Source organism: Megachile rotundata, chromosome 8 (assembly GCF_050947335.1).
Source record: "Megachile rotundata isolate GNS110a chromosome 8, iyMegRotu1, whole genome shotgun sequence".
NCBI classification, from domain to species: Eukaryota; Metazoa; Arthropoda; class Insecta; order Hymenoptera; family Megachilidae; genus Megachile; species Megachile rotundata.
In genome coordinates this window covers 5,865,921-5,881,737 of record NC_134990.1, presented here as the reverse complement: position 1 = coordinate 5,881,737, position 15,817 = coordinate 5,865,921, and the positions used below count along the sequence as shown (strand labels likewise).

At 34.3% G+C, this 15,817-nt stretch overlaps 2 pseudogenes; both read left to right on the top strand.

Moving 5' to 3' along the window:
• The first annotated feature begins 9,238 nt into the window (after window positions 1-9,238).
• On the top strand, window positions 9,239-10,799 carry LOC100882297 (facilitated trehalose transporter Tret1 pseudogene; annotated as a pseudogene).
• Window positions 10,800-13,808: 3,009 nt separating this feature from the next.
• LOC100882407 (facilitated trehalose transporter Tret1 pseudogene) lies at window positions 13,809-15,328 on the top strand (annotated as a pseudogene).
• The last annotated feature ends 489 nt before the right edge of the window (window positions 15,329-15,817 follow it).

Here is a 15,817-nt window from a genome sequence, read left to right as displayed (position 1 = left end):
TCCCTTCCTCGGCTGCCGGCCACCAGGGTCTCAAGTGAGGCGTTGGTCTGCGCGCCGGCCACCTCGTCTACTGCAGGGTCCCACCCGGCCGCGTTGGGTCCGAATTCGAGGCGGAAATGGTAACGCCTGAATCGGTCAGCCAACGCGGTCCACGTACCGACGGTACTGAATCCCAACATCTCCATCAGCATAATTACATCTACGGCATTGTGTCGGTCCACTAATGAGGAGCACATCTCCCGCAGCTCAGCTCTCTGTTCGCGAAGGGCGAAACGGCGAGCGCGGTCAGTCTCAGTGGTCTCGGAGCCGGACATAATAAAGAATTTTTTCTAACTTTAACCCGGAGTTAAGCTGACGATGAAGAAGCGATAATATACGCTCAAGAAAAAAAAGAACAACAACCGACAGCTCAAACCGTCACGGGTGCCGACTCTTAACACAAACAAAGGCTCGGTATAATCGGCCTTGTATGCCGTTAGAAATCAAGGAAAGTAACAAACAATAAGAATCCGTTACAGAGTTTCGCTCTAGAGACAATCGCGGCGATGATATCGGATACCCACCTGTACACACGGGGTACAGGTAGATGTCAACGAAGCAAAAACGATCGCCTATTGCTAGATACGAAAACAAAGACTCGTCGTTGAAATCAACGGTACGAGTAACGGAAATTTCAAACCAACTCGAACAAAGAAAATCTTTAAGGGTGGATACTCGCGTCCCTGTGGTCAACTTTACTCGGGCCCCACGTTGGGCGCCAAATTTGTGACGGATCGGTGGGGGGAAAGCCCGAAGGGGGTTCCCTGGAGTGGGGGCCGTTAGGGAAAACGGCCCTCCACGCACCGATGCTCACACCCACGGACGATTTCTTTAATGAGGCGCCAGTGCTAATGCACTCGTCCGGAGTAATCGCCCTTCCGGCTGCTCTGTCGGGAGCGGGAATCAGAGGGGGTCAGAAAAAACTAGTAAAAGACCCGCGAGTTCGTATCCAATAGAAAGTGCTTTTATTCGGGCCTCCAAGTAGGCCACGTAAGCAAAACAGAAAAAATGAATTCGCGTGGGCCCCACGCGTTACAAGCAACGGTCGAGGAAAAGGGGTCGACTCGCCAGTTGCGAGGGAGGCTTTCGCGGCGCGGGGGCTCACGGTACGCGCGAGTACAGAAAATATAGAAATGCAAAAAGAACGCTGAGGTATTCGCCCGCGAAGGAACACGCCCTCTTAGGGGTCGTGGACAATAAGGGGACGTTGGTCCTAAATACCAAAATACAGCGAAACGAGGAAGAACTAAATTAGAGGGGACAGTGTCGTGTAGACTGTCCGCGGCCTCTAGGGTCCTCGTCACTGGGGCCAGGGGTCCTATCGCCCTCGCCCACGCGCAAATGACTAACAATAAACAGGGTACGGAGATGACTCCTACCTTTTTGCGCTGGTGTACTCCCAAAAATTCCACACAGGGGCGGCGGCGACACACACTCCACGCAGGCACACACAATACCAAAATGACACAAAGTATAACACGGAACGCACTACTCAGATTTTGAAAAAAAAACAAGAAGAAGCGGAGACGTAAAATACACGAAATAGGGGAAAAAAAAAAGAGAAACGGCTTTCGCGAAAGGATGCGGCTATCTCTCACGGCGGCTCGCTGGCTTCTCTCTTCCATCCTCTTCTTCCCTGGTTCGCGGTATTCCCCCACCCCGAGGATTTCGGCGTCGAGGATGGGCCATTCCACTGCGACGTCTGGTGGCCAGGTCCTGGGGCCCTCTCGAGGTGGCAGTCGGGGGTGGCTCGTCCCCAGGCCTGGCGTTTCCCGGTGGTGGGCTGCCGGTCGCCCCCGCGGAGGGTGACGGGGTGGCACCGCGACCGGACAGCCGGGGTCTTCTTTGGTGGGCCCATCCCGCGCCTCCGTCACTCAGGGAGAGGTTCCTCCGCGACCAGGGACAGCAGCGGCTCCTTCCTGGTGTTGGAGAAGGGGGAAGGGGAGAAAGAAAAGCGTGGCTTCCGAAATAAATAGAAAATAAAAAAAACACACGAAAAAGAAAAGAAAAACACACACACACGCTCACTCATACTTGCCCCAGCGGCAAGGTGGTCCGCTTGGGCGGAGGAGTGGGGCTGGCAATTCGGGAGGATCATCGTAACGAGGCATAACCCAAAAAAAACGAGGCAATCAACCCAATGAAAATATGCCTCGTTACACATTAAAAATTACTTACATAAAATTAAAACCTGAAACATAGAAAAATAATTAAGACAAAATATAAATCATTAAAATTTACTTACATAAAAAAAACCTGAAACATATAAAAATAATTAAGACAAACTCTCACTCATACTTTAATACATATTCTAAATGCCCTACGTGTACCTCTTATTCTAAAATTGCACTCTCATATAAGACTTTGTAAAGAAACTTTGTAAAAAAAGGAGAAAGGAAGAAAGTTCTAAGAACTTTCTTAGAAGTTTGAAGAAATTAAGAAAAAGGGGGCAAACTATTACTATGCAAATCTAATATGTAAGTTAAAAATTGTGACAAAGATGAGTGCAATCTAGAATAAGAGGTACTTATAATTTGTGCAAGTTTTTCGCCACAAATTGTGACGAAAAACCTGCGTCCGAGCCCACCCTTCTTCCCACAAGCTCGGAATTAATGTAAAATTAATGCACTGAACAGAACTTCTCATCTTCAATAAAAAATTAAATCCTGAAACAGACAAAATTTTATTAACACAGAAATTTGAGAACAGAGAACTTACCAAGAATTAAATTCTGAAACATACAAAAATTTATTAACCTACACAATTGTAGGAGAAGAAGTGAAACGACACTATCAAGAAAGAGAAAACACAATAATCTTCAATAAAAAATCAATTCCTGAAACAGAAAAGAGTAATTAACATATAAAATTGAGGAATATTAAAATCGCGAAGGGATATACAAATATCGAATCTCGAAATATAATCGCGAAGGGATACTAAAATCTCCAATGTCGTAATAAAATCGCGAAGGATACGAAAATCTCTAATTTCGTAATGTAATCGCGAAGGAATACAAAAATGTCTAATCTCAAAATTTAATCGCGAAAGTATAAAAATCTTGAATCGCGAAGGGGCATGCAAATCTCTAATCTCAAAATTTAATCGCGAAGTTATACAAAAATCTCTAATCTTGAACTTTAATAGGGGAGGGTATAAAAATTTCGAATCGCGAAGGGACACAAAATCGCGAGTGGCTATGCTCGTGAAAATTCGAGCAAATCGCGACGATACTTTCCGTATCGTCCAAAAAATACCTGTAAAACACAAGAAAATAATAGCGAGCATAGTGACAGAATGACTCTCCATCCTGAGATGGACAGCCATTGATAGTTCCCCTCTTCTTTGGCAATTTTGCCGGGGCTCTTCGGCATATAGCTTCTTCTTTCTCCGACACAGCTTCACAGCAGTCATTCGCGAATTTTTACAGTAATTCTTAGTTTTCAATTACATAAATTCTCAATTTCGCTATCAATCTCCATAAACAGATAGCAGACAGTTTTATAAGAATAAAATTGCACCACTATCCATTTATTTCGATCAATAACAAAAACGAAATTTTATGTAATATATAATAAGTTAGTTTGGTAAAAAAAATAATTACTCAAAATGAAAATACGACCAACGATTTTTAGAATACGTTGTCCATAAAAGAATGTCCGAATATATTATGTCACTTCACTGTACAGTATACTTCATTTTTGCAGTCGGGTCTAGAACCCGAATTACAAACTAAAAAGCCTGGCGTGAACGAACAATCGAGTTCAAGAGATATTAAATATATTCATATTTAATATTTTTCTCTTCTCGATTTTTCGTGAACCCCCCAAATGCAAGCATTTCACGTATGAGAGAGGAGGACAGAGAAACATGAAAGCTTGCTCTGGCTTTACCTACTTAAAAATAACTCATTCACACCAGAAGTAAGCTACCTGCCTGCCTATCGCTATATTTAAAAAATTGCAAAGTCCATTCTCACAAAAACACACTTCACGATTCTCACACATACCACCCGGGTGCAAAATGCCTATTTCTAGGGAATACGTCCCGGGACGTCTCCGACAACCGAGTTCAATACAACATTCACACTCTAAGTTCATACCTTTTTGCTGAAAACGATCGACAATTGACAGTGAACGAACATATTTCATTTTCGTACTCTTTCGAATATTCAATGTAATATGTACATGTAATGATTTTAACTACTAATACAATTTTCTAACTTATTCATTTTATAAAATTTTCAAATGACTCGACTTGCATTTTGTGTGCATCTTCAAATGACTCGACTTGCATTTTGTATGCATTTTTAAACGACTCGACTTGCATTTTGTATGCATCTTCAAATGACTCAACTTGCATTTCGTATGCATTTTCAAATAGAATTTTACAAAATTTAAAAAATAAATCTATAGTTTAATCGACACAAGATCCACAACCTAACCACACACACACTTGTGTAACTTGTGTCGATAATTCACTGTCAGTTTATCGATCGCCAAAACATCTTAAAACTAAACCGTGTCCACCTGCCCTAACCCATGCGAGAGCATCTAAGCACGCGCATGAGTATAGAGCATAAAAATGAACACGGCCACATGTAGTTTGACCTACCAGTTTTCTTCATGTGTGCTGAAAATCCTGAGCTAAAAAACTTGATTAGAAACATGCTAATAAAGTGTCTTCCAGCAAAAATTGACTCTAACTTTAAAAAATTTTCAAAATGGAAAATGGAAGATCACTTTGCAAAAATCTAAGTATATCGGTAGTTTCATTTTTAACAGATTTGTGATATCAAAGTAAATTTCTAAATGACTCAAACATTCGTAAATAACTTTGATATCGAAATCTGTTTCTCGCGATACTTTCTTGTACATTTATTTAAAAAATTTTCACGCATACGTAAAAATTGAAAGTGACTCAATAATTATATGAAAATGACTCGACAATTACTGTGAAATCGGAAGATCATCCGACTTCTATGTACTAATTTTACTTTTAAATTGTAAAGAAATTAAAACGTGATGTACAAGAAAACCCTGACCTGAGCTAATAAATGAAATAAACAGTTTGTACGAATTTTTCACGATCGTACAGTCGTGGTTACTATGCTCGCTCAAAAATATAAAATACAACCAGTTCCCGTGTCATTTCGGACCATTCGTCCTACGACATGATGGGAACCGGAGGAACCGTAAAGCATGCGACTCACCGATCGTTGACTTGCGCCACTGCGATCGTTTTTTCCGGTAGGGCAACTGAGACTGCACGTTTGGTAGGAATTGCATCTTAGATTGGTTGACTGATTGGTTGATTGACTGCTTGGTTGTTTGACTGTTTGATTGATTGGCTGCTTGGCTGCTTTGTTGATTGATTGCTTTCGTCAGATTTGGATGTGGCGGTTTGACAGATTTTCTGTAATCATAAAAGAATCACAGCAATTAATTAACTGTATTTATCGATTTGCATTTTGATAACATACAAGCTTTTTGACTACTGCTTGTGCAAACATGTTATAAGATTTTAATTTTAGGGTGTACAAACAAATAGCATGCAAAACTAGATACATTACGGAAGGCGGTTATAAATTTGCAAACGTTTGTGTTAGAATGTGAAATATTGTAAAATATTTGAAAATGCATGTCAAAACACTTAGATAATTACTTATAAAACATGTTAGAACGTTTGCAAAAACATACCGGAACACGTAAGTAACTACACCGTAAAACATACTAAACGTTCATAAAAATTTGTAAAAATATGTAGGTAATAACGCCACAAAATCCAGTGAAATATTTGAAAAATAACGGTAAAACAGTTATACAATAACAATATAAAACGCACTAATATATTCGTATACACATGCACAATTATAAATTAAAACGTTCAAAAAATTTGTAAAAGCACGTAGGTAATAACACCACAAGACCCAATAAAATATTTGAAACATAACGATAAAACACTTGCACAATAACAATATAAAACGCACTAATATATTCCTATACACATGCACCATTATAAATTAAAACTTTCAAAAAATTTGTAAAAACACATAGGTAATAATACCACAAAACCCAGTGAAATATTTGAAAAATAACGGTAAAACACTTCTACAACTACGCAGTAAATTACACTAAAATACAAGCATGTCAAAACACGTAGATAACCACATCATAAAATTCATTAAATGTTTATAAAAATTTGTAGAAACATGTAGATAATAATACCATAAAACCCAGTAAAATATTTAAAAAATAATTAAAACACACTTGTAACACTATAGAGCACGCTAATGTATTCGTATACACTTGCACAATTATAAATTAAAACACTCCGGTAAGCACTTTGACGCGTAAAGAACCACTTCATAAATCGTGTTAATACACCCCCGTATTTATTAGAAACACTGATAAAACACACTACACGCTTATACTAAAATATTAGGCAACATGGAGATGAACACGTAATCCGTTAATTGAAAACTTGACTCCTACCGGTAAGTGATGATAGGGTTGATCCGACCTCCTTGACAGCTTTGGTAAGACTGATTACACGTGACCTCTTGCAAGTACAAACCGGTAACAATAATTGGTGCTTCAGGAACCAATCAGCTATCATCTAATGGACCAATAGCGTGCTACCTCGATTCGAGCTTGATTGGCGCAATAATTGAATAATTTTTAAATAATTTTTAACTTTATAATTGTTTATTAACTAACTTATTGTTTATAATTATTAAAATTTATTTCTTTTTTCAACTTTTTCTTGCAGATATGTTGCAAAATGATTGTTAATTATCACAATATATTTTAATGTAATTAATTTTTGTGTAATTGTAATTAATAATATTACAAACAGCATTTTCATGTTGATAGTATATACGTTAATAGTATTTAGTATTGTACCACCAAAAAAGCATCAAACCTACTCAAATAGCATTTCTGTGTAAATATAATATGCATTGACATTAAAATTAGTATTCAATAAAACTACACGAATTTTATATACCGCAATAATAAGACCATTTTTATGACTTACTATTCAAATCAAGACGTCTCTGCTGAAAATCAGTAAATTTCTAAGCGTTATATCTCGAAAACTAATAAAAATCGGGTAAATACATATAAAAAAAATATATAGTTCCATTTAAAAAACGAAACTTGACCATCATATCTTTTATGTTAATAACATCAAAAAAATTTTGTTTACGCTAAAACATAGCCCTTTTTATCCTGCAATTTCTACATAAACACTTTTTCGTGTTATCAATAGTTCATGAAATATCGCGCTCTCACACTTAGGCGTGGACAACTTATATATATTTCTTTATATTTAATAGTAAATTTTTTGTTATTAAACTGTGTTTTCTTAAATCAAATAATCCCATTTTCAATCATAACCTCGACGCTATTTTATCAACTATATCGAGGTTATGGTTGAAAGTGAGATTTCCCAATTAAAAAGGCACAGTTCAATAAAAAAAATGTAGTATTAAATATAGGAAAAATACATCCAGGCTTTTGTTCTGCCTGTACCAACCTCAGTATCGAATTAACGAAAGAAGTGGCAGTTTTCGATGGTTGTTGTTATTGTTGTTTATCATTGAGGGCGTCGACTACCGTAGTCATTAACCCGTTCATGGTTACAGCCACTATTTTCAAAATACCGTCGGTAAAGTAAGGAATGATATGAAATTGGTAAACAATTTTTTTTCGAATCGCCAAAAATATTCTCACAGATGTTTTCTTTCTAAACAAAAAGCTTATTTGCAAAATTTAACACGATTTAGAGCATGACGGTTTTCCAAAGAAAAACCCTAAAATCAAATAAGTTTAAAATTTTTTTTATGAATTCAAATCAAGGTGGGAGAAGTGGATTCCATTTTCCTTTGTCTTTATTTTTACCAACTGTAGTTTTAACAAAATGGCGGAAACGCGTTATTTACCATCTACCGGCAGAAAAGGAAGACAGGTTGATAGTTACTAGTTACAACTAGAGTAATGTTGATAGTTTAATTTTAAATAAGATATTTTATATTTTTCGATTATAATATATAAAATATGAGATAAGATAGTGCTTTATTACTTCAATAAGATAGTACTTCAAACCTTGCAGCCATATCACATTGACTCAAGATAATCATGACCTTAACATTAAATTACTTTATTAGAATATATTTAATTATACGTAGCAATTGTTTATTAATCGTTCATTTGCAATTTCATTACGCAACAATTAAGTTAATTTAAATTTTTATGTATACTTTAAAAAGTAAGAACTGAATTTCTTATGATAGTATACAGATGTAGCAGATTGGGGCCAAATGGCCTCAGGGTGATGATTTTGTAAAATGTTCACCTAAATATCAAGAGACACCATAGAATAATTATCGAAAATTCATGTGTCGTAATGCGCATCAAAATTACTATAAAAACACTATAAAGAAAGGATACAATAAAAAGATATATAGGAATACTATGTAAATATAATTTTATGTACACATGTATGCAATATAATATGTTCTTAGTTCACTATCATATCATGAACTTCCATTCAGATTGCAAAATGATACGGATTGCACAATGTTCATTCTACTATGTGATTACTATATCAGAAATAGACAATTACTTCCAATAAGTCGACATTAATCGTGTTTCCGTGATATTGCCGATAAGAAACTAGGGCTTCCAAGATAGAGGTCCTCATCAAATACCCATAAGTACAAATCAGACTCCGGTAAAGAAACAGTTTCTTACAATATTTCAAGTGAAACCTTCAGTTCTTCAATTACTCTATGAGGTACGTAATAAAATTAGATGATAAAATATTGTTAAATAATAAGTTGACTTAACAGTACCTTATAAATAAGATATTTGTTTACATTTAAACATATATCTACAATAATAATACAATTTTATGTAACAAAGTAGATCAAAAAATAAATTTCACACAAACAAAAGATAATAAAAGGTGTTTACTAAAAATTCATAAATTTCTTCATTTTTCGTGTTAAAGATGGCAAGTGCCATCTGTCTTTGCAGTGCAGAATAAACTAAAGTAATTTTAAATAAAATTTAGTTAATAAATAATAAATAAATAATAATTCTATATTAATACAATAATATAGAATTTCCCAACTAAGTTATTAAATTATTTTCTATACTAAGTTATCGAATTATTTTCAGGAACTTCTAAAGTAATTTCGATTACTAACGATGTCCGGGAAAATTTATACAATATCACAACGCGTATTAATTCATGAAAACGAAGATGCCAAAAAATTGCCTCAACACATTGCCAGTTTGTCAGCAACACTCGGAGCTTTAGCAGTCGGTACGGTACTAAGCTGGACGTCATCTGCTGGCACTGGTGGAAAATTATTACAAGATGTCTATGAAATACAAATTTCTGACACTGAATTTTCATTGATCGGTTCACTATCTGCACTCGGAGCAGGAGCGGCATGTATTCCTACTGGAATTCTTACTAATTTCATAGGAAGAAAACTTTTGATGCTTTCGACAATAATACCCTTTACTGCCGGTTGGTTGCTTATTATTTTCGCTAACTCCGTTCTTATGCTTTATTTTGGTAGATTCATTGCTGGCATTAGTGTTGGAGCATTTTGCGTAGTTGCTCCTATGTACACGGCAGAGATAGCAGAAGCTAAGATTCGTGGAAGTCTAGGATCTTATTTTGTATTACTTCTAAATGTTGGCATTTTATTGTCCTATGTTCTGGGAAGTGTTGTGCACATACGCGTATTATCTATTGTATCCGCTATTGCACCGTTCATATTTTTTGGAGTATTCGTGTTTATGCCAGAATCACCTGTTTATTATATACAAAAAGGCGACGAAGACTCTGCAAGGAAAAGTTTAATCAAATTACGTGGCAGCCAGTATAATGTTGAGAATGAATTACAAGAGCAACGAGAGGCACTTGAACAACATGCTAAAATGGCAGCGACTTTTTTCGTCGTTCTCAAATCTAGAGCTACCGTAAGAGCTTTTATAATTTCTTGGGGCCTCATGTTTTTTCAACAGCTAAGTGGTATGAACGCTATTGTCTTTTATATCACCATTATTTTTGAACAAACTGGTAGTGCTCTAAGTCCTAGTACATCTACCATTATTGTAGGTGCAATACAAATAGTAGCTATCCTTATAAGCTCATTGACTGTAGATCATTTAGGTAGAAGGATATTGTTAATAGGATCTGCAATATTCATGTATCTTTCAAGTTTTGCTCTTGGGTTATATTTCTACCTCTTGCAAGGTGGCTATGATGTTAGCTCAATTAAATGGTTACCTTTATTGTCTGTATGTACTTTTATTGCTTTATTCAACATCGGTTTCGGACCTCTTCCATGGATGATGCTTGGTGAAATTTTTGCACTAAAAGTAAAAGGTGTGGCTGCAAGTAGTGCTGCTCTTCTAAACTGGTTGTTAGTTTTCTTTGTAACTAAATTTTATAATGATTTAGTAATAGCTATTGGTAATTGTCCTACATTTTTGTTGTTTTCTATAATAAGCGGTATGGGAGGTTTCTTCGTATATTTCCTAGTTCCTGAAACAAAAGGCAAATCTTTGGTAGATATTCAAAAGGATCTGGAAAACTCGTGATTATTGGTAATTTGCACTTTACCTATTAATATCATTTTATGTTATGTAAGTAAGTTAAGTTACGTTTAAGTTATGTATGTATGTAAAACGTGCAGACGTAGATAAAACTTTATGTAATGATTAGTTTGTTATATCCGTAAAAGGGTTAGACTATAAAATAATACGTCATTGCGTTAATTGCCAGTAAAAAGTTAATGAAACCGCATATCGTTTCATCTAATAGACAAATGTAAAAATGTATCTTCTTATTTACTTGTTTTTCGTGTACGTTGAAATCTTTTATTGCTACGATTATTTAAAATTAATTTCCAGAGTACTTATATAGGTTGTACAGATAAAGTTAGCTATTAATGGCGTTTTAATAACGGAAAGTCTGAAAATATTTTTATCATGTCAATAATGTTAAAATTATTCAATCATGTATGCTGGTATAGTTTTAAGTTTTGTAAATTGCGATCGTCGTTTAGTTTCTTTCGCGCTAAAATGTTTTTTTTCTCAATGAAATTTATGGCTGTTATATGATAGTGATACAACATATTGTTGTTATAATAAATGTACACGTTTATCATATTGTATGATTTATTATGCCCTTTTCATGTCTCTTATTTCTTTTGTAGAGGCATTTTATACCAATTCTTTTACATAACATCTAAATATTTTAAGATTTGATATTCCAATATTTGCCGTGTGGGGACATTCCAGATACTAAAATAAAATCGCTGAATACAAAAGATTAGGTTAATTATAATTATGATTAGATTACTCGTAATTATATTAGCCAATTTAATATGCAGCAACTGATAATTTTATAAAATCTGAGGCAACTGAATTATTGCAAAATAAGAGTAATAATGTAGGGATGTATTCTCACCTTTATCAGATATCCTCGGCGCAAATCTGAAGAGTTAAAAATGGCTGCCGTTGATTTGTAATAATTATTTTATCTTGTATATGCAGATTATCAAATGAAGAAGCATTGCTACATTCCTTCTAAAACACAGTAAATGTCAACTTCACTTCTTTTTTCTGCTATTTGGATATTTCTTACCAAATTAAATAGCATTTATCTAACACGTGAAATGAGTAAATGCATCGTGCTAAATTTTGTTACATACAATTTTATGGAAACTTAATAGATTGCATAATATACAATAGCTAATTATTACTGTGTTATAGTATTATTAGATCCGTTAAATCGATTTTCTGTGGGCAAATATTATAGGGATAACCATGTGCAGTAATATACTTCATGTATTTTCAATAAATACGGTCCGTGGCCTTGGAATTAGGACCAAGTACGAAAATTTCACTTTTATAGCTATAACTTTATAATATATGGAAAATTGTCTTAGGTCACGCAAATTATTACTAAATACGATGTTAACGATATATACATAGCAATTTGTTACTATCGTGATAATAAATTCTGTGGGTAATGAGCGATTGAGGGTCGTGCGAGCGTTTACCTTTGTCTCGAGTATCGATGGCGCGTCAGGCGAAATTTGGTGAACGCCATAGAAAATGGAGCTTGTTCGAAAGACTAGCTTACAAAAGAATTACAGATATTTGGGAAAATAGTGAAAATATAAAACATATGATCAATGTATACGTAACATGCGCTGTGACCAAAGCAAAGAAAATACAAGATATTAACTTGTGTTAATAATGTTATGTACAGTAGTAATGTTACTAGCTAATAAATATTACAATTTGAACAGGCCTTTTAATTTTACGAAAGACGTGAAAAATTTATAATGGTCCCAATTCGACAGCCAGGGACAGTATAAAGAAAAATGGTAGTATTTGTGAAGTGTTCTTGATTTTGAAGAAGATAACTAAATACAAACTATAGATTTAATTTAAAATATTTGCAGTCTGTTTATAACATTGCATACAGAAAGAAAAATAAATGCTGAAAAGGAGCATCAGATATAAAATGTTGTCGAAGTATAAGGGCACAATATAAAAATATTTCTAAAAATACCCAGAAGAAATTATCTCTTCTTTAAAAACATTATTTTTATATTTAATGTTCACAATTATATTTATTTTAGTATTCAAGATATGATTTCCGAAATTACTAATAACAAAACTAATTTTTAACTGCAATAAATGTAATTGAATACGAAAAATCGAATAAATACAAAAATGGTACCTGTGCATTATGAAAGACCATTGTACCTTAATTTCCGGCTTTATTTGCGAGACAATAAAGCAGAGCACGACAGTATCGACCCACAAATCTGTACATATTTATATTTAAATTTTACATGAACGTTACTAAAATTATAAGTTAATATTCTCTTCCTGAATTCAGAACAAGGTGTTGGAAAAAGCTTTCCACCGCTTCTTTCACCGCTACTTTACCAACTGTAGTTTCAGTATAATGTCGCGTTATACCGACAGAAAAAGAAATCAGGTTGACAGTTCAATTTTAAATAAGTTCTTGTGTATGGTTCGGAAACAATTCGAAAAATGTAAGATAAGATAATTCATTGCTTCCATAAGATTGATATATCACACATACATAGATCATGACAGTGATTTAATATAACAACCACCTCAACAAGAAATTACTTCATTAAAATATATTTAACTATCCGTAACAATTGTTTTACTAATTTGTAATTTCATTACGTAACATTTATTAAGTTAATTTAAATTATATATACCTTAATAAATTAAAATATATATCAAAAGACAGTGTGTATATGTAGCAGATTAGGATCAAATGGTCACACGGTAATGATTTTGTCAAGTGTCCATCAGCGAGAAATATTTCAATATTCAATCGGCCCACAATAACGAAACAGTCTCATTCAAGTACTTACTGAAGTGTTTACTCGTCTAACGAGGTGAGTAGCAAAATTTAGCATGCTGTGATAAAATTGTGCGAATAAAATACTTGCCTACTTTTGCGCAATATAATCGACGTACAAACGGATATTACATAACAGAAAAATATCAATGTAAGAGTACTTAAAATTTATTTATCTTAAAAAATGTGATTATCAGTTTTAACGATAATTTTATTATAAATTTAAACGATTTTGCTCCAATTTAATTATTAACAAATGTTCCCTTTTCTAAAAAAAAATGATTCACTAAATTATTTTTAGGTATTTATACAAATAACTTTTAACAAAGATGCACGAAAATGGTGTAGCAAAGTCACAACATACAGTAGTACCTAATGTCAAAAATGAAGATGTACCTGCCAAAAAATTGCCACAACATATTGCCAGTTTCTTATCATGTCTTGGAACATTAACGTCTGGCATGATAATAGGATGGACCTCCTCTGCCGGTACTGATGGAAAGTCACTAGCATCTGTATACAATATAGAAATATCTTCAACTGACTTTTCATGGATTAGTTCAATAACTACACTTGGAGCAGCACTGATGTGCATTCCTACTGGGATGCTCTGTGATATCCTGGGGAGAAAGAAAGCAATGCTTTCAATGATAATACCCCTTACTATGTGCTGGCTGCTTATCATTTTTGCCAACTCAGTACTTATGCTTTTTATTGGCAGATTCATTGGTGGTATTAGTGTTGCAGCCTTTGGTGTAACTACACCTATATACATATCAGAAATAGCTGAGGATAAAATACGTGGAAGTTTGGGATCTTATTTTCACTTATTCTTCACTGTAGGCATTTTATTATCTTATATAATTGGAAGTTTTGTCAACATGTATACATTATCTATTATATCTGCTATCGTGCCGTTTATATTTTTTGGAACTTTCATGTTCATGCCAGAATCGTCTATATATTATTTGCAAAAAGGTGACGAAGATTCCGCGAGAAAAAGTTTAATTAAATTACGTGGCGATAAATACAATGTAGAGGACGAATTGCGAAAGCAACGGAAAATGCTTGAAGAAAATGCTAAGATCAAAAAATCGTTTTCCGTTTCGATAAAATCAAGGGCAACTATAAAAGGTTTCATAATTTCTAATGGCCTCATGTTTTTTCTACAATTCTGCGGTATAAATGCGATTATCTTTTACGCTGCCAGTATTTTCGATCAAACTGCCAGTACTTTAAACGCCAGTAATTCAAGTATTATTGTGGCCTTAATGCAAGTAGTAACTGTCTTTGCAACCTCGTTGATTATAGATTGTGTAGGTAAAAGAATATTGTTGATATTGTCTGCAATATTCATGTGCCTATCAACTGCTGCTCTTGGAGCATATTTCTATCTTCTAGAAAATGAGAAGGATGTTGGTGCAATTAATTGGTTACCTTTAGCATCAGTATGTACCTTTATCATTGCGCATAACGTCGGTATCGGAACCATCCCGTGGGTGATGCTGGGTGAACTGTTCGTCCCAGAGGTAAAAAGCGTAGCTGCAAGTAGTGCTGTTGTGTTATGCTGGCTATTTGCCTTTTTTGTAACTAAATGTTACGACGATGTAAAAAAAGCTATTCATACGGGCCCTACATATTGGTTACTTTCTGCAATAAGTGCTATTGGAACTTTGTTTGTATATTTCGTAGTTCCCGAGACTAAGGGGAAATCTTTCACAGAAATCCAGCGAGTATTGAATAGGTCGTGAATATTGATATTTTTAAATTTTAAGTTTGTAAGAGTAATTGTAAGTGTGGTTTCCGAATCATTCTGAGGTGTAGAAAAATGTATATGCAATTAATTCGAACTGTGACTTATACTTTGCATATTATGAATGTACTGTGCCTATCTTACTATAGGTATTTGATTGTGAACATTTAATATTTGATTGAAGAACATTTTGACTGTGCATAACAAAAACGTTGTACCAAATAAATTGTATTAGGGGGACCGAAAAGTAATCAAAATTTTGTTTGCTGGCAAAAAACATTTATTTATTAAAGAAATCTTAAATGTTAATCAACAAAATAATTTCCATCATTTTCTAACACTTTTTTCCAGCGTAAAGGCAATTGTTCGATTCCCTTCTTAAAAAAAGGCCTTCGATTTTACATAGAGAAACTTTGAAGTCATCGAAAAAATTTTGAATACATTTCGGTTCCCCTAATATAACATACAAAATAAACTTATATCCAAAATATTATATTTATAAAATAATTACTGTAATACAGTTAATAAAATAAGTAAATATTAATACTGATGTTTTTTAATATTTCCTACAAAAGGAAATGTAAT